The sequence below is a fragment of the Adiantum capillus-veneris genome, chromosome 4 (genome assembly GCF_014529385.1).
Source record: "Adiantum capillus-veneris isolate H3 chromosome 4, ASM1452938v2, whole genome shotgun sequence".
NCBI classification, from domain to species: Eukaryota; Viridiplantae; Streptophyta; class Polypodiopsida; order Polypodiales; family Pteridaceae; genus Adiantum; species Adiantum capillus-veneris.
In genome coordinates, this window is record NC_140934.1 from 65,008,805 (window position 1) to 65,024,222 (window position 15,418).

The following is a 15,418-nucleotide window of genomic DNA, read 5'->3' on the forward strand; positions in this document are numbered from 1 at the left end:
GCTGCTAGGGCCAGATTGTTGCACTCTTCGACATCATTAGGACACCCTACTCGCATATCCCTTGTTGGTGCAGTTGATAGAGATGTCCGTCCTAGAGTTTGGATACATGGAGTACAGGGCCCCCCTATAGCTTCCTTTTGACGCTCACCATTTTGAGGAGTTGCTTGATCTACTAAGCAATGGAGAGGTCCCTCTTGGCCCCCTTCTGCACTACAATCAAGATCTAAGCCTCTCTTGCGTGGTGCCCGTTGCCAGCTATCTGTGGGAGTGTACCTCTAATCCATCTGTCAACAAATGGAGAGAGAGAGAGAGAGAGAGAGAGAGAGCACTACAATTTTCAGGGAAAATTATTTCGGCAATCATTTCCTTTTTATCAATTTTCCTGAAGAAAATTGTGAAAATTAAAGCGAATTCTAACCAATTTAAAACACTATTTCCTTCGAATTCTAGGCGAGACAAAGCGAGACTCCACTGGTGTGTGTGTGTGTGTGTGTGTGTGTGAGAGAGAGAGAGAGAGAGAGAGAGAGAGAGAGAGAGAGAGAGAGAGAGCTTTTCTTGATCTCCTAAAGAGCATTAAGGGGCTTGAGGGTGAGAGGGGCCATGCCGCCGCCGCCGAAGGCGGCGCCGTTTTACTAGTATACAGTAAAGACTAGTACGGCCGGCCGCCTTCGGCGGCCTCTCTCTCTCTCTCTTTATCGCGTGCAAAGGGGCTTGTTTTTGTTTTGGACTTTAGCCTTCAGGTGGCAGATTGCGACACGTGTAAAGGGCTCCCCCTTCCGCCATATTATGTTAGTAGATGAGAACATGTTGCTACTTGTGGGGGGAGCCCATAACTCCGTCACCAACCATAAGGATGCCAAGGAGGGAGAGGGTGCCAGCATGGGCCCGCCTACTATCACCCAAGGAAATTATGACCCCCCCACAACCCCAAAAGCAAAATTAAATCGACCTCGGGCTATATCAGAGACCCAAGCTTCGATACACAAGGGATAACAAACCTTTATATTCAACCTAGCCTACATTACATTGGAGAAATAAATCGTGCAAAACATCACAGTTACCAAAGAGACAATGGAATAGGTATCTCAAAAAACAAACCTTTATATTCAACCCCAGTCTACATCGAAGAAATGAATCATACAAATCATCACACCTTTCAAAGTGAGAGATGGGTAAGGTATTCTACGTTTCAAAAACAAACATTTATATTCAATTTCAATGTACCTCGTACTACTACATTGAAGAGATAAATCGTAAAAAGCATCACACCAACCTTGGAAAGTTAGAAAGGGGGAGGGGGGTGTGTGTGGGGGGGTTCAAAAGCAATAATTGTGAAGGATTACATAGTAACAACTAGTGGTTTCAGATGGGCTAATAGGTCGGTCTAGCTCCCACCCCTCGTTCCCACCTTCCCCCAGACCAAAAAAAAAAGAAAATAACAAGTGAAAGGGTCACGACGGCTTTCAAAAACAATAAGAAAGTGATAAAATTGTTAGGTTGAATTAAATTGGTATCAGTGTTTGGGAAAGGATTGCTTCAGCTTAGTCTTGAGCCTATTGAAAATCGAGACTAGCTAGCTGCAAACCATGGTAAACAGAAGAAAAACCGATGAAATATGTGAGAAAGTCGTCCAAATTTTTTTACAAATCTCAAAATTTTTGCTAGTATTTCCGGTTTTCTTTTTTGTGAGGAAGAAACTCGATCAACGGCCATTTAATAAAAGAGACTTTCTTGAACGTTAACACTGACTGGAATCAAGCTATAAAATGCAAGAAATGTGAAACCATGCGAAGTTGTGAAATGAAAAGTGAAATAAAAAGAACTAATTAATATGTGTGCGCGTAGAATTTATTAAAATTATGCAAGGAGAAGCTTCACTTTAGCATTCTAAAACACTAGGTACCACAAACTTTTTTTTTTCACTTCTGTTTATAAGAATCAAAGGAGATGCTCAGGTAGATGTAAATGCAAAAGGAAAAGGCATCTCTGTCTCTCTTTTTACTTTCCAATTGGCCTCTCTCTATTTTTCTGAGGCAGATATTTCTTCTCTCTCTCTCTCTCTCTCTCTCTCTCTCTCTCTCTCTCTCTCTCGTTTTCACTTTGCAGGTGCCAAACTTCTTTATGGCGCAACAGAAAGTTGTGGTGGGAGGGTGCGATAGGCAGTATGGATGTGATTGCGCTTTGTGTAGAGGAATATGTGGGTAGCTGATAGGATGAAGGTAGGGAAAATGCAAAGAGTGAATGTTGATGATAGAGGTGGAGACAAAATGAGAGAGGTTCAGGTGAGGAAAATGGGAAGAGTGACGAGCAGAGAATGAGAAGACTCATAAGGGACATTGTAGGGTAGGCGCCAAGTGCAGGGAAGCTCTGTGTGTGTGTGTGTGTGTGTGTGTGTGTGTGTGTGTGTGTGTGTGTGTGTGTGCGCGCGCATAGTCACGATGCTGGAGGTTGTGATGGCGATGGACGAGCGCAAGGTGCGGGGGGTTAATTTTTTTATTGTAAATTATGGTATTCCAAATTAATGGTACCCTTATAGGAACGATGGGGCGTTATTGCGATGGGTGAAAGGTTGACCGGCAACCATGGCAGGACGGTTGTAGAGCGAAAGAGGGAGGGAGGAGGCAGCATTTGTGTGCTCGGGCTTTGAAGAGAGAGATAGCAAGATGCAAGCTGCCTCTATACAACCTTCAGCTGCCTTCTTCAGTTAAATGGAGCCTACTCAAAGCTGTGACCGGAAGGAGCTGATTGCAGGTTGTTGTCTCCAACACATGGAAGGGTTGATTGTATTTCAGGTTGGTGCAGAACGAAAGATAAGGGAAGCATGGTGGCCCACTAGGGTTCACTGTGTTTGAGGATGGTTAAGAGGTTGCAGCAGGTGCACAAAAGAGCTCGATAGTCGACGTTCGAAAGCAACACGATATCGGAGGGAGAGATTGTTGCAATAGGGGGTGATCGCGACAAGCCCATAGTTTTTTGCTTTAGATTTCAAAGATTCGTTTGGAATCCAAGACACAAATTAATTCAGTTTTAAGTGAATAGAATGCAAAAGAAAACATATATGTGTATGTAAAATTTACTAAAATTATACAAGGTGAAGCTTCCCTGTAGCATTTTAAAACAATAGAATGCACTAAAAGTAAAGACATCTCACAATGTGAAATGAAAGGTAAGTCTCCATCATCATCATACAATCATACATACAATCATACAGAGAAAACAATGAAAGTCTCCTTAACCCAAGACAACACTAATGGTTTCTTTTATAAAGCCAAAAAAAAGTAGAGGACCCTTCTCTTTTTATTGCATTAAATGTTTTGTAAAGTTTACTTTGAAGAGAACTAATGTGTTACCCAAGAAACGTAGCCTAGTTGGTGAGATTTTTGTGATGTAACCCCAAGGTTGAGGGTTCGAGGCTCACGGGATGCGTTCTCTTGGGTGTATGCTCCTCCCCTATCTAGGAGGTGGTTCCTACGGTTGCCTCTCGAGAGTGTAAAATACAACAATGTACAATTGTAAATACATTATATGTGTATAGGTTCTCCCTACTACCTTCCCCGCATTGATATTTAAAAAAAAAAGAACTAATATGTGACACCTTTCTTGAAATATTTAAGCCCCATAAAGTAGCAGTAGAGATTTTATTTCTTTGTTAGTAGTAAAACTAGTGATGAAATTTTTGAGTTTGCCAAAAAGACTAAGCAACACTATGGCACGTCCCCTTGGGTCCCCTTGGGTAAGCTACAAAGGATCTTAAAGAAGTTGGAGCAATTTTGACTGTGACTCTGTGTGTGTGTGTGTGTGTGTGAGAGAGAGAGAGAGAGAGAGAGAGAGAGAGAGAGATCGGACCATAAGTTAACTTGTAAGGTGGAAGAGTGTTTGCAACCCATTCTATGGCCAAAAACTATATCCATGAAGGTTCCATTTGTATGCTTGATGGCAAAAGGATTCACCATGTGAGCCTAGTGATTTTGAGACTTTGGGTACCCTTGCCACCATCGACTACTATGGGGACTGATCTACAAGTGCCACCTATAAGAGACAAGCACACATCCAGTAGGTCACCCATGTGAATAGTTGATCTTGTTTATATCAATTGCCAGTGAGATTAAGAGACATTAGCACCATTAATGATCTTAATAGCTTCCACCTCAATAAGTCACACATGACTAACCCAATGAAAGAATCTTTCCATAGGATTAGAGCTATAGTGATCCTAATGGCTCAAAAAAACTAGAGTAAAACCCCTAGTATCTTGACACACCCACTTGAAAGACAAAGATAAAGTACTCTCAAGGTCTAATTTGAGGACATGATGGAGTGAGAGGAGGATTCGTTTAGACGAGTTGCCAAAATCTCATAGGTTGGATCATGGGTTTAATATGTGCTCTTCCTTGTCCTTTTACAATCTGGGGATGTGTCCAAGCTTTGGGGCCATGTTTTTTTACACAACATATCAAAGAATATTGTCAGTTTTTGCTATAGCAACCTTAACACACTAACGAACCTTCGTCTCACATCCTATGGCACGGGCTCCCATTTGAACTTCCAAACAGCTCAAGCACGATATATTTCCTTTTTGCTATCTTAGTTGGGAGTTTTATCTTGCAACACTTCCTGAAAAAACGTTTCCAACAATTGTGAAAACCCTAATTAGGGAAAACCTAGGGCTAGTATAACAATCTTTAAAGATTTTTATATTAACTAGTACGGCCAGCCGCCTCCGACGGACTCTCTCTCTCTCCCCCCATCTTGACGGGATGGACAATGGCATCTGCAAAGAACCTACAACCTTCTACTTGATGGTCGTGGCTTAGAGGTCTTTCTTCCTGGTCCTAGTGACACGTTTTCTTGCAGGAGAGGTGGATACATCCCTCGTGGGTGCACCACTCGCTTATAGAATCTCATGATGGTGCAGTTTCTCATCTTTCATGGCACTACTAATCTATGTTTGCATACAGATTCATTGCACATTCTTGGGACCCCCCAACTGGCCCTCATCAACCATAAGAGCACCCCTTGTTGCCTCCTTCGCCTACATTGTTGGGGAGACTGTGCATCCTCTTTGCATTCTCCACCTCAAAATGGTAGGCCTTTTGAGCTCACAGGGGATTCTTACCTTTAGCGCTGCCTACCAAGGCGCCCACGCCATCTAGTATGCCATCTCCATTGAGGGTATCCCTTACCTTCCCAACATTACTGTTCCTCTTGCTATATTGGGCCTCTTCCGGGTCGTGGGCTGCAAATGGGTAGCTAGCAAAATCCATGTGGATGCTTATCCATACCCTTGCATGCCATCATCGTTGGCCCCTTCTTCCGTATGAGAGCTGAATGTGTGCACATCGACGTTACAACTTTTGTGGATGGGGAAATCAAGCATTCGCTTATTGTGGGGTTCTTCACCAAATGTGACGACTACTACGATAATTGACTTATCATCAGCACCACAATCTATGGACAAATTTGAGAGAAACACTCTCTTACCTTTCAACGTTGTCACACAATCATAGACAAAAGACCCCTCTACCTTTTTTACCATCCCTAAAACTTCAAAGCCTCCCATTGCCAACAACGGCCCCCATTGTCAAATTTAATACGGCCAAATCCCCATCTCGAACTGTCAATATGTCGAATGGTTCCTCAATAGCAACTTTACATCTACCTCATACCCATCTACTTCCATTGCTATTACCTTCCTCCATTCCCACCATCGCTACAATCATAATCACAATTAGCTTTGCAATCGTCCCGTCCACTTTTGCTGACATTGTATCATTCATATTAATATTCAATGTTATCTTTATCTCCTCATGCAATGGAACTTGCAAACGAGAGAGAGAGAGAGAGAGAGAGAGAGAGAGAGAGAGAGAGAGAGAGAGAGAGAGAGAGGATTCATAGGAAACTGCAACCTCTCTCAAGCACAGTGGTGTGGAATAAGGGGGAGCGAGTGATGGCAGGGATTGAAGAGCATGCTGCACCACAACACAGTCATCGCAGAGCAATTGCAAGTCGATGTAGTCTGGATTCTTGAGAGGGACACATAACTCCACGCATAGTTATGCCATCAGCTTTGAGCTTGCACACCTTCGAAGAAGAAGACGAACATGTAGTGGCAACATTTCTGCTCTCATCCTCTCTCTCTATCTCAACTTGTTGGCTGCCTGCTCTCTCTCTCTCTCTCTCTCTCTCTCTCTCTCTCTCTAGCCTGAGCTGGTGCAGATTGCACCTTTTAGTTCCAAGTTCAAACTCACTCTCTCTTTATCTATCGTTGGGGATAGCTTACAATCCGCACAGGTCGTTGAGGCATCTCTCTCTCTCTCTCTCTCTCTCTCTCTCTCTCTCTCTCTCTCTCTCTCCACACCCTTGAAGGTGTTGAACGCAGGAAAGAGTGCCAAGTGTTTGGGGAAGGGTGTCGGAATCCCTCCCGCTTTTATCATAGTATAGTTGGTTTCAAATATTGCAATTTTATCCCTCATAGTTTAAATTGTAAATGAGAATTTGAAGAATCACGCTCAAAAGTTATACTTAAGTGTGGCTATTTTTTGAAAGCATTTCTTTCAAGAGAATGTAGAAAGATGCTTTCGCAAGTTAATTGGATGAAAGCAAAAGGAATAAAGGGTTTATGCGAGAGACAAGTGTGCATGCATGAGGATGCGGGATCAAGCGCCTTACAACCAGGAGCATACAACCAATACCCTTCCGACAACGAGGCATAAGACATGGGATTGTTACCTCGATTGACGAGGCTTGGGTTGCAAGCACCCGAGCTCAACTTTTGATCATCTTTGGTAGTTTGTATTTGTTGCAGTGTTGCGAGCTCGGGTGTGCACTATGTAATCATGTTAATGTATAACGTGAGTTCAAAAGGAGGGGTTTTGAAATGCAAAAAATTTAGGCATTTTAGAGAGATACATTAAAATGAGGGATTTTTATATTCAATTTTGAAAATTTTATAAAGATAAGGGGTCATTTTATTCATTCAGACATGTTAAAAGAGGGGTTATTTTAATACCCCGCGAATGTACGTTATATAGGGGGTACTAAAAGGTGAACCCCCGAGGTTGCGAGCAAATCAAAGGAGAGGAATTTTTGCGATTCCAACTAATAAAGGTGAAAAGGAGCCGCACATAGTAGGTGTGAACCCATTTCCTTTTAATAAGAATCACTAGGAGATTCTCTTTGAAAGAAATGGGTTCAAGTGAAAAATACAAAGGGTAGCAATTATGTCCTAATGGTTCTTGGGCAATCGGAGTACTCAAAATACAAAGCTTGAAAGGGTGACCGGATTAGTTCAGTAGGTGAGCTAGCTTCCATCGAATGATGAGATTTGAAAAATCCCTCCCTGTTGACCGTTGGGTCAACAACACAACGTAACTCAAGTTTCGTACCAAAGTCTTATCTTTTGCGAGTTATGAAATGCTGCGGATTATGGCTATAAACGTCATTTGTAATGAGTAGTTATTCTAGTTTCAGAAGCTGGGGTGCAATGGCACTTCCAGATTGTAAATACAAAGCCATTTGACCCTTTCAACCCCATTTTTGGTTAAACATAAGGTAGCCTTAGTATATAAGGTACCTAGGTCATTTTGTAAAAAAGACTTTTATCATAATCAAACTTAGCGCTGCCGTCTACTGTATGTGAGAGAGAAAGAGAGTGAGTGTGAGCTTCATCCTCCCGCTATGCCCGGCTCGCTCAACACATTGGAGATCCGAGTGCACCATTGCGGTAGGCTCGAGGAGAGCTACGCGACAACGCCAAGCATTCCACGCGAGACGAAGCGCACACGCCGATGCATCTACGAGCTATTTGTGGTTGTAAGTGTATCAAACGATGTCTGTTTTCTGCGTGCTAGTAGTCTATAGAATCGTGGCGACATAAGCTATGCATAGGTACTCATAAATTTTAGTTTCGGGCACTTTCGGAATTCAGCTCTGTCATCCTACACGTTTTTCGCAGACGGGTTTAGAGTGAGGGTTTTGAGTGTAGAAGCTTAGGGACAGGTGTATCCTAGTGAGGGGATGGTGTTCCTTAAGTTTCGTACGAATCTGGCATGATTAGGTGAGTTACCTTTTGTATGTGTGTATGTGGCTAGGTGGTGTAGTTGAGAGCAGTGAGGTTCTTGATTGTGGTTTAGTTGGCATTCCTGAGTGTTGTATGTGTAGGATGGTCTCAGCCTGACAAGCTTAAGAGATTTCCTCCGTGTGCCTATCGTGTCATCTGTGTCCTCGATTGACATTATGTTGATCTAGGTAGTGTTTGCATGCACTTCATGGGTGTGTGAGTCTTTCCCGTCCAACACTCCCAAAAATATCACATTTCCACAAAACGCCTCTAAATTGGATGCCTTACCATAAGACCAACGTCTTCATTAGATGGAATCTAAAGAGAAAGAGAAAAGGAAAGGGCAAACTTTTCCTTTGTGGAAATCTTCAATTAGATATGTTTGTTAGTATGAAAAGGTAGAGCGAGCACAAAAAGGAAGCTACAAATACGAGCACGTGAAACAGAGCTAGTGTAGATGGGTGTGTAGCAAGGGTGGCGTAGGATGGGTCTGACCCAGACATAGGCGCGAGGTCCTATGAAGATTCCTCCTCCTAGTGAAACCAAGATGGAACAAGATCTTTCTCCCTGTGTCTCTCCGATGTCTCTCTCCGTTGCAAATGCCATGCAATATGGATGTGTGTGTGGTTTGGGCTCGAATGAGCTGCACGTGAAGGAAGGGGGTTGCAAAAAGAGCTTTGCCCAAAGGCATGCAGAAGCTCCACCTCAACATGAAGATAACAGAGGGGTGTGTGTGCATGTCTGTATGTGTGTTGAGCTGCCAATGAGGAGGGCCGAAGATTTGAGTAGGTCTTGGGGGGGGGGGGGGGGGGGGGGGGGGGGGGGGGCTAAGTTGCCATTGAACAAGTTCTTAAGGTCCTAATGGTTCTGTGTGTGTGTGTGTGTGTGTGTGTGTGTGTGTGTGTGTGCGCGCGCGTGCGCGCGTGTGCGCATGCGCTGTCATGATGTCCTGAGGCCAACAAGGGTGGGTGATGGATGTGCATGACAGAAACTCTCTCTCTATCCCTCTATGCTATGATGTCTTGCCTTGAGACCAACAGGGGTGGGTGATAGATACACATGGCAAATGCAGAGCACCATCAGAGGAGGCAAGGGGGGTGGGGGGGTGCAATTTTGGAGGTGCGAGGAATCTAACAGACATGAAGCCAAGAGAAAAGGATGAAACGTTAAGTTTTTCATGGACATGAAATGAAATTAAAAGGTTGCATAGCAAAGTAAGTTAGAGGTGGTTACGATGAATTAGGCCCGTGTCACACACGGGCGCCCGCCTGACCATCTCAAAAGGGCATTTTGACCAATCAAAATTTACGCCTCAATTTTAAGCTGTCACACAGAGTGGTGGAAATCGGGAAACAAACAGACGTGGTTTGCCTCGTCATGACCGCGATCAACTGCGTCCGAGGGGTCAAGCCCGCCTACGCGCACACCTTTCGGAGCTGTCCAATAGTTTTCAAGCACATCCAACATTGCAATTCTTTTATGAAACTCCCGCCATTGCGGTGCTCCACCATTACACCTGCTCGCATTGCGCAATCAACAAGAGATAGCCAACACAACTCACAGGTAAACTCTCATCTACTCTTCTCCTCTCTGTAGTCAATTTTCTTTCTCCAAGTAGGAAGTATGCAGTATTCTATTCCCTTCGTATTTAGACATGCTGCACTTCAAATCGTCCTATAACACCAATCATCTAGGAGCACGCTAAATTGTTGTGTTCAACATTTAACCCTACCATGTTCAGCTCGTGATGTTCAACAGAAAATCTGTGTGATGAATTGCAACACTAGGCATTTTCATTCATGTTCATGCCCATATAGCATTTATGAGTGGCAAGAAGACTTGGGGGTGCTGGATTCTTGGGTTGTGGACAACTCCACTTCTTTTGCTGCTGCTGACCACTACAAGGATAGGTTCTTGTTTATTGATCGATCAAGTTTCACCATACACTAACCATACACACAACTGGGAAAGAATGTTTCTCCTCAAAATTTTCTCGGCTTTGGCTGGTGCTATATTTGTAATGAAGAAAAAAATGATTATGAAAGATTGTATGCTTTATATGCTTGGACATCTTGGTAGGCGGCTGATGGTGATGCATGTCATGCGTTGGTTTTAGTGGATTGTGCAACTTCATTGATTGGAATGCAAGATTTAATACGAGTTTAATGAAAAGAGAAGTTGGTTTTTTTGTCTTGATGTCTTGCCGGAGTATTTAGGCTTTGTTTCTTGTAGGTCCTTGCCACTATGGACTCCCAAGCATTCTTCCAGCGTGACAATGAAGCTTATGTGACGTCTCAGGGCGGACAAGATCAACTGTCATACTTCTTTGGGACACCTCCAAGCGCACCCATAGGAGGAATGGTACCTCTTGGAGGATATTAGGCAATGTTGTCTTCACCTGGCTCCCCAATGTACTTCCAACCGCATTTTCCTCATGCTGGTCCAAGGGTGGGATGCCTATCCTCGTCAATGTCTACACAATTAGGTGAACTTCAAGCTACTCTCCGCACTCAGAAACCAATTTCACACGGAGCCCTCCCTTCTCCTCTCCAAGCTAGCCAAAGACAACAAGCTTAGACTCCAACACCTCCCCCTAGAGGTCCGCCATTGATCCCGACAAAGCCACCCAAGCCTCGTAGAGCAAGTAAGACAAAGAAACCTGCTACTGGGGAGGATGGTTCATCGCAATGAGTGGCACCGAAGCGGGGAAAGAAGGTGCTAATTACAATCACTGATGGCGATTTGAATGAGGTGACGGCTGCTAAGGATTCAAAGTCAAAGTGGCAAGACTATTGGGTCGAAAACTTGGTTCATATTAGAGCTGCCATGCACGAGGACTTCAAAAAGCCATCTAAGCAAGGAGTCAACCTCTGGAATCGGGTTGCCTTGAAGCTCGCCTCTATGTTCACTGACTTTGACAAGGACAGTGAAGCATGTAGAAAGAAGTGGGGACGTGTTTACGATGACTATAAGGCATACAAGGCCCACAACAACATCTTCGCTAATGATAGACGGAGGACTTGTAAATGGTACGACATCATGTCATGCTGGTTTATGATATACCTTCGAGAGACTTTTGATTACACAAAGATGAGAAGACATGACACAAAGATGCGTAATGCAGTGCCTGTCGAGCGACGGGTTGCTCTAGCCATACATCGGCTTGCTAGTGGAGCAAATTTGGAAGTGCTTGCAGACTTTCATAGCATGGCGCGTAGCATAGCAACCTCATTTGTCCTCGAGTTTTGTTCGGCTCTGCAAGAAAGTGGTCTTTGAAGCTTTTACATCCGATGGCCATCAACTGCTAGAATGGCACAACTCGTAGAAGGATTCGAAGCTCTTCGTGGGATACCTTATGTGATTGGGGCTGTGGACGGATCTCACATTCCTATTATTGCTCCTAGAAAAAATCATACAGACTGCTTCAATAGAAAAGGTTTTCACTCCGTGCTTTTGCAAATGACAGTGGCTGCCAATTGCATGGTCTGGGACTATGATGTTGATTGGGCAGGGTCGATGCATGACTCCAACAATTTCTCGAGAAGCATGCTTGATAGGCGGTGTGAAAGTGGAGTTTTGGGAAATTACTGCCTCGTAGGGGATTGTGCCTACCCAGCACGGTTGTACATGTTGGTCCCCTTTAAAGGGAGCAAGGATGGCCTACCTGAAGACAAGTATTATTGGAACTTCATCCAATCAAGTACCCATATGCCTATGGAGAGAGATTTTGGGATGCTAAAAGCTCGTTTTTGAATCTTGCTGAAGCGATGCGACATGAATCTTGAGAATGTCCCAAACGCAGTTGTAGCCTGCTTGGTATTGCACAACATCTGCCTAGTGCATAAAGATAGCTTTGAGAGTGCTTGGGTTTCTGAGGCAGAAGATGAACTCCGGAGGATAGGTGACCTAGAAGAAAGTATAAGAACTGCTTCTACAAGTCTCGTTGAGTTGCAAGCTATTAGATCACTGACAGATGATGAGTGTATTGCTCGTGGTCAGGGCGGTGATGTAGATGATGATGGGGATTTGGTAGTGGTATCTAGGGATGGAGATGTAAACATGGACAACTCATGTGAGCAGTCTCAGGGTGTAGATCGCCAAAAGCGCAAGACCAGTGGTGCAACAAACGAGACAACCTGGCTAGAGCGTTATTCAAGGAGTACACACGCAAGAATGTGGTAGTTGTGTTTGGAGTTGACTTAGAGACTCCATCCGCACAAACAGAGAGCTCATCCGATGACGAGGAGATGTTTGATAGCTGAAAATAATAGATGTCTGGTAGCCAGCATTTTGCATAGTGTGGGTTGGCGAAGCAGAATTTGATGTATTTCTGGTTGCTTAATATTTGAGAAACTCTTGTCTCCGTTCTTTTTTTTTGATTTTGCAAAGTCAAGGTTTGATTATAGGGTAACTTGGATGATACACATTTTTGCAGGGTAACTTGGATGATACACATTCTGGTGTCTCCGTTTTTTTTTAAATTTTGTGAAGTCGAGGTTTGATTGCAGGGTAACTTGGATGACACACATTCTGGTATTTATATGCAAACAATGTATGCGAGTTATTTATTTTTATGGTTCTGTTATAGTTGTTCATGTATGTTAGGTTTGCGACAGATGTCTGTCTAGGCGGGTTTAAGGTCGTCGAGTCAATATGATTGTTTGTTGCAATCATGCAAATTGGTGAGGACTAATGCAGTCGTCAAGACAACTGTAAACTTCTCCTCTCGAGCTTGGAGACGGTAGTTGGTTGTCGAGTGAGTGTGTTGCTATGTCTGGGTCGTGTTTTACTGATGATGTTGGTACTCATGTCTCTTTAGTTGATAATAGATCTAAATCCTTTGAGTTTTAATCGTGCAGTGATGTTCAGTCAGATTGTTGGGACAAAGCTATTTCTTGAAATTAAATGTCTGTTAAGATTTAATTCTTGTCCTGGTATCTGTTGTTGCTTAGCTCAATTGTTGAAGGTGGATGTGGAAAGAGTACACCAGAAGGCAATGTGTTCCATTAGTGTTTGAAGAGGATGCATATGCTGATGATGATCACGAAATTGACAAATGTGATTTGGAGCTGCAATGTCAACTTGATTTTGCAGCTTTATATTCATGGTTTTGCACTCATAACTGCATACTTTTATGTCACGTATCCTTGACATGGCGAATTTATTGATGGTATAAATATTTTTCAATAAACAAGCCATTATGTGTCTCTTTCTTCAGCTTTGCTCGCTGATGCTAGAGCTGGTGAGCTGCTTCTTGTTCTACTCCTTCGTGCTACATCTCTCTTTGTTTTTAGCTGCCACGTCTTCTTCTTCTTCTTCTTCTTCTTCTTCTTCTCTCTCTCTCTCTCTCTCTCCTCTTCAAGATCAACAGGTAGAAAATTGTTTTTGTGCAAAGCAAGAATCATTCGTTGCTTTGTAACGCTCTTCAACTGAGTGATATATGGTTGGCGCCTTTGAATTGCCCATAGGTTGTCCGCCCGCGTGTGACACTTCTTCTCACTGCCCAGCTCATGGAGGTGTTTGGGCTGTCGCCCGCTGAAAAGCAAGACCCTTTGTCTAGGCGCCCGTGTGTGACACGGGCCTTAAGTAAAAAGTTTTGCTGAGATTGAGTTAAGAGTTTTTTTTGTGGAAAAAGCGAATGCTTCCCCTTGTCTCTCTATCGCTAGAAGCGTCTGAGTGTTGCGAGACATGCATGCACGTGCATATGAGATCAATCTCTCTCTCTCTCTCTCTCTCTCTCTCTCTCTCTCTCTCTCTCTCTCTCTCTCTCTCTCTCTCTCTCTCTCTCTCTCTCTCTCTCTCTCTCTCTCTCTCTCTCTCTGACGATGCAAGGAGGCGTGGGGTGAGCGAGGGTACTTGCAGTTCACCAGGGAGGGTTAATGCCTATGGAAGTGGCGAATGCAAGGGAGCATTGCATCATGTGAAGCTGCAAGGGCCGAGGGAGTGCAATCACTACAATCGTCTCTCTCTCTCTCTCTCTCTCTCTCTCTCTCTCTCTCTCTCTCTCTCTCTCTCTCTCTCTCTCTCTCTCTCTCTCTCACACACACACACACACACACACACACACACACACACACACACACACACAAACATTTGCCTCTTTGCAGACACAAAATCGATCCGAGATATGGTTTGATGTGCAGTCTCTCTCTCTCTCTCTCTCTCTCTCTCTCTCTCTCTCTCTCTCTCTCTCTCTCTCTCTCTCTCTCTCTCTCTTCTACAGGTGAGACATGTGGAGGCGATGGTATCAAGAGGAGCATCAAGGTAGAAAAATCTGTGTGTGGTGCAATTGGAGGGGGGTGGGAGAAAGTGGTGTGAAGAAGTCTGGCATCCGAGGTTGAACCGAGGGAGGGTAAGGTCCATCGTTCAGGCAAGAAAGAGCTCGTTTATAATGTGAAATAAAATGTTTACCTCAAACTTTATGTCTTTTGCTATGGGGGAGTAAATGCTACAATGGACATATTGTCATATGTGTGAGAATGGTTTTCACGGTTGCAGTTGTGTACATACCTTGCCAGATAGGCGAGGCCTTGGACGTAGCACTATTGAGTGTTTTATCCCATATAAACATGTCCAATTTGTCTAAAAAATGTACATATGTCAAGTGCATTGGGATGACTACTAGGATGTGAAGAGCATTTGTGAAGAAAAATGTCAAATTTTTAGGCCTCTCTGAGAAAGTATACATAGGTTGCTTCTTTGGTGTGCTAGTGCAGTCCCACATTGTTCCTGAAGAGGATCGGGGAGCACCACAGACGGAGAGTGAGAGAGAGAGAAGGAGACACACAACACAGATATGGGTGGGGAGACTCAACAACCTCCCACTTAAAGGCGACTGTGCCTTTAAGCATGAGAACCTAGTCTAAAGACTACAAAAGGTGAGAGAAAATCACTCTCAACTGATGCCCACTGGCTGGCTGTGATCGTGTGCATCCGGCTGTCGTGCTCCCGTGTAAGTCCATACACCACCAGACGTACCGCACACATGCAAGTATGTACGCAATACCTGCATATCTCCCTCGTGCACTATGCCATCATCAGTCAACAAACGACTGACAACCCCAACTGCAAATGCTCCCACTGCAGCTGCGATATCTGGTCTCAAGATCAGTATCTCATACATGAGACCACCGAATGCCGATGCAATGCTAGCGGGCCCTGCTAGCTCTACGGAGCATGCATCAACATATATATCCCTGGCAATAGGCATCTCTGACTGACAAGGCGTGTCAGCCACATGCATCTCCTTACTGTTCGCAAAAGACGCATCAACCTGTCGTGCAACCTCAGAGCAAACCAGCTGCTCTAGATGTCTGCTGGAAGACATATCCTGCACAACTATATCCCCATGCTCACTGT

At 44.0% G+C, this 15,418-nt stretch overlaps 1 pseudogene; it reads left to right on the plus strand.

Moving 5' to 3' along the window:
* The first annotated feature begins 4,757 nt into the window (after positions 1 to 4,757).
* LOC147459317 (uncharacterized) lies at positions 4,758 to 11,335 on the plus strand (annotated as a pseudogene).
* Positions 11,336 to 15,418: the final 4,083 nt, after the last annotated feature.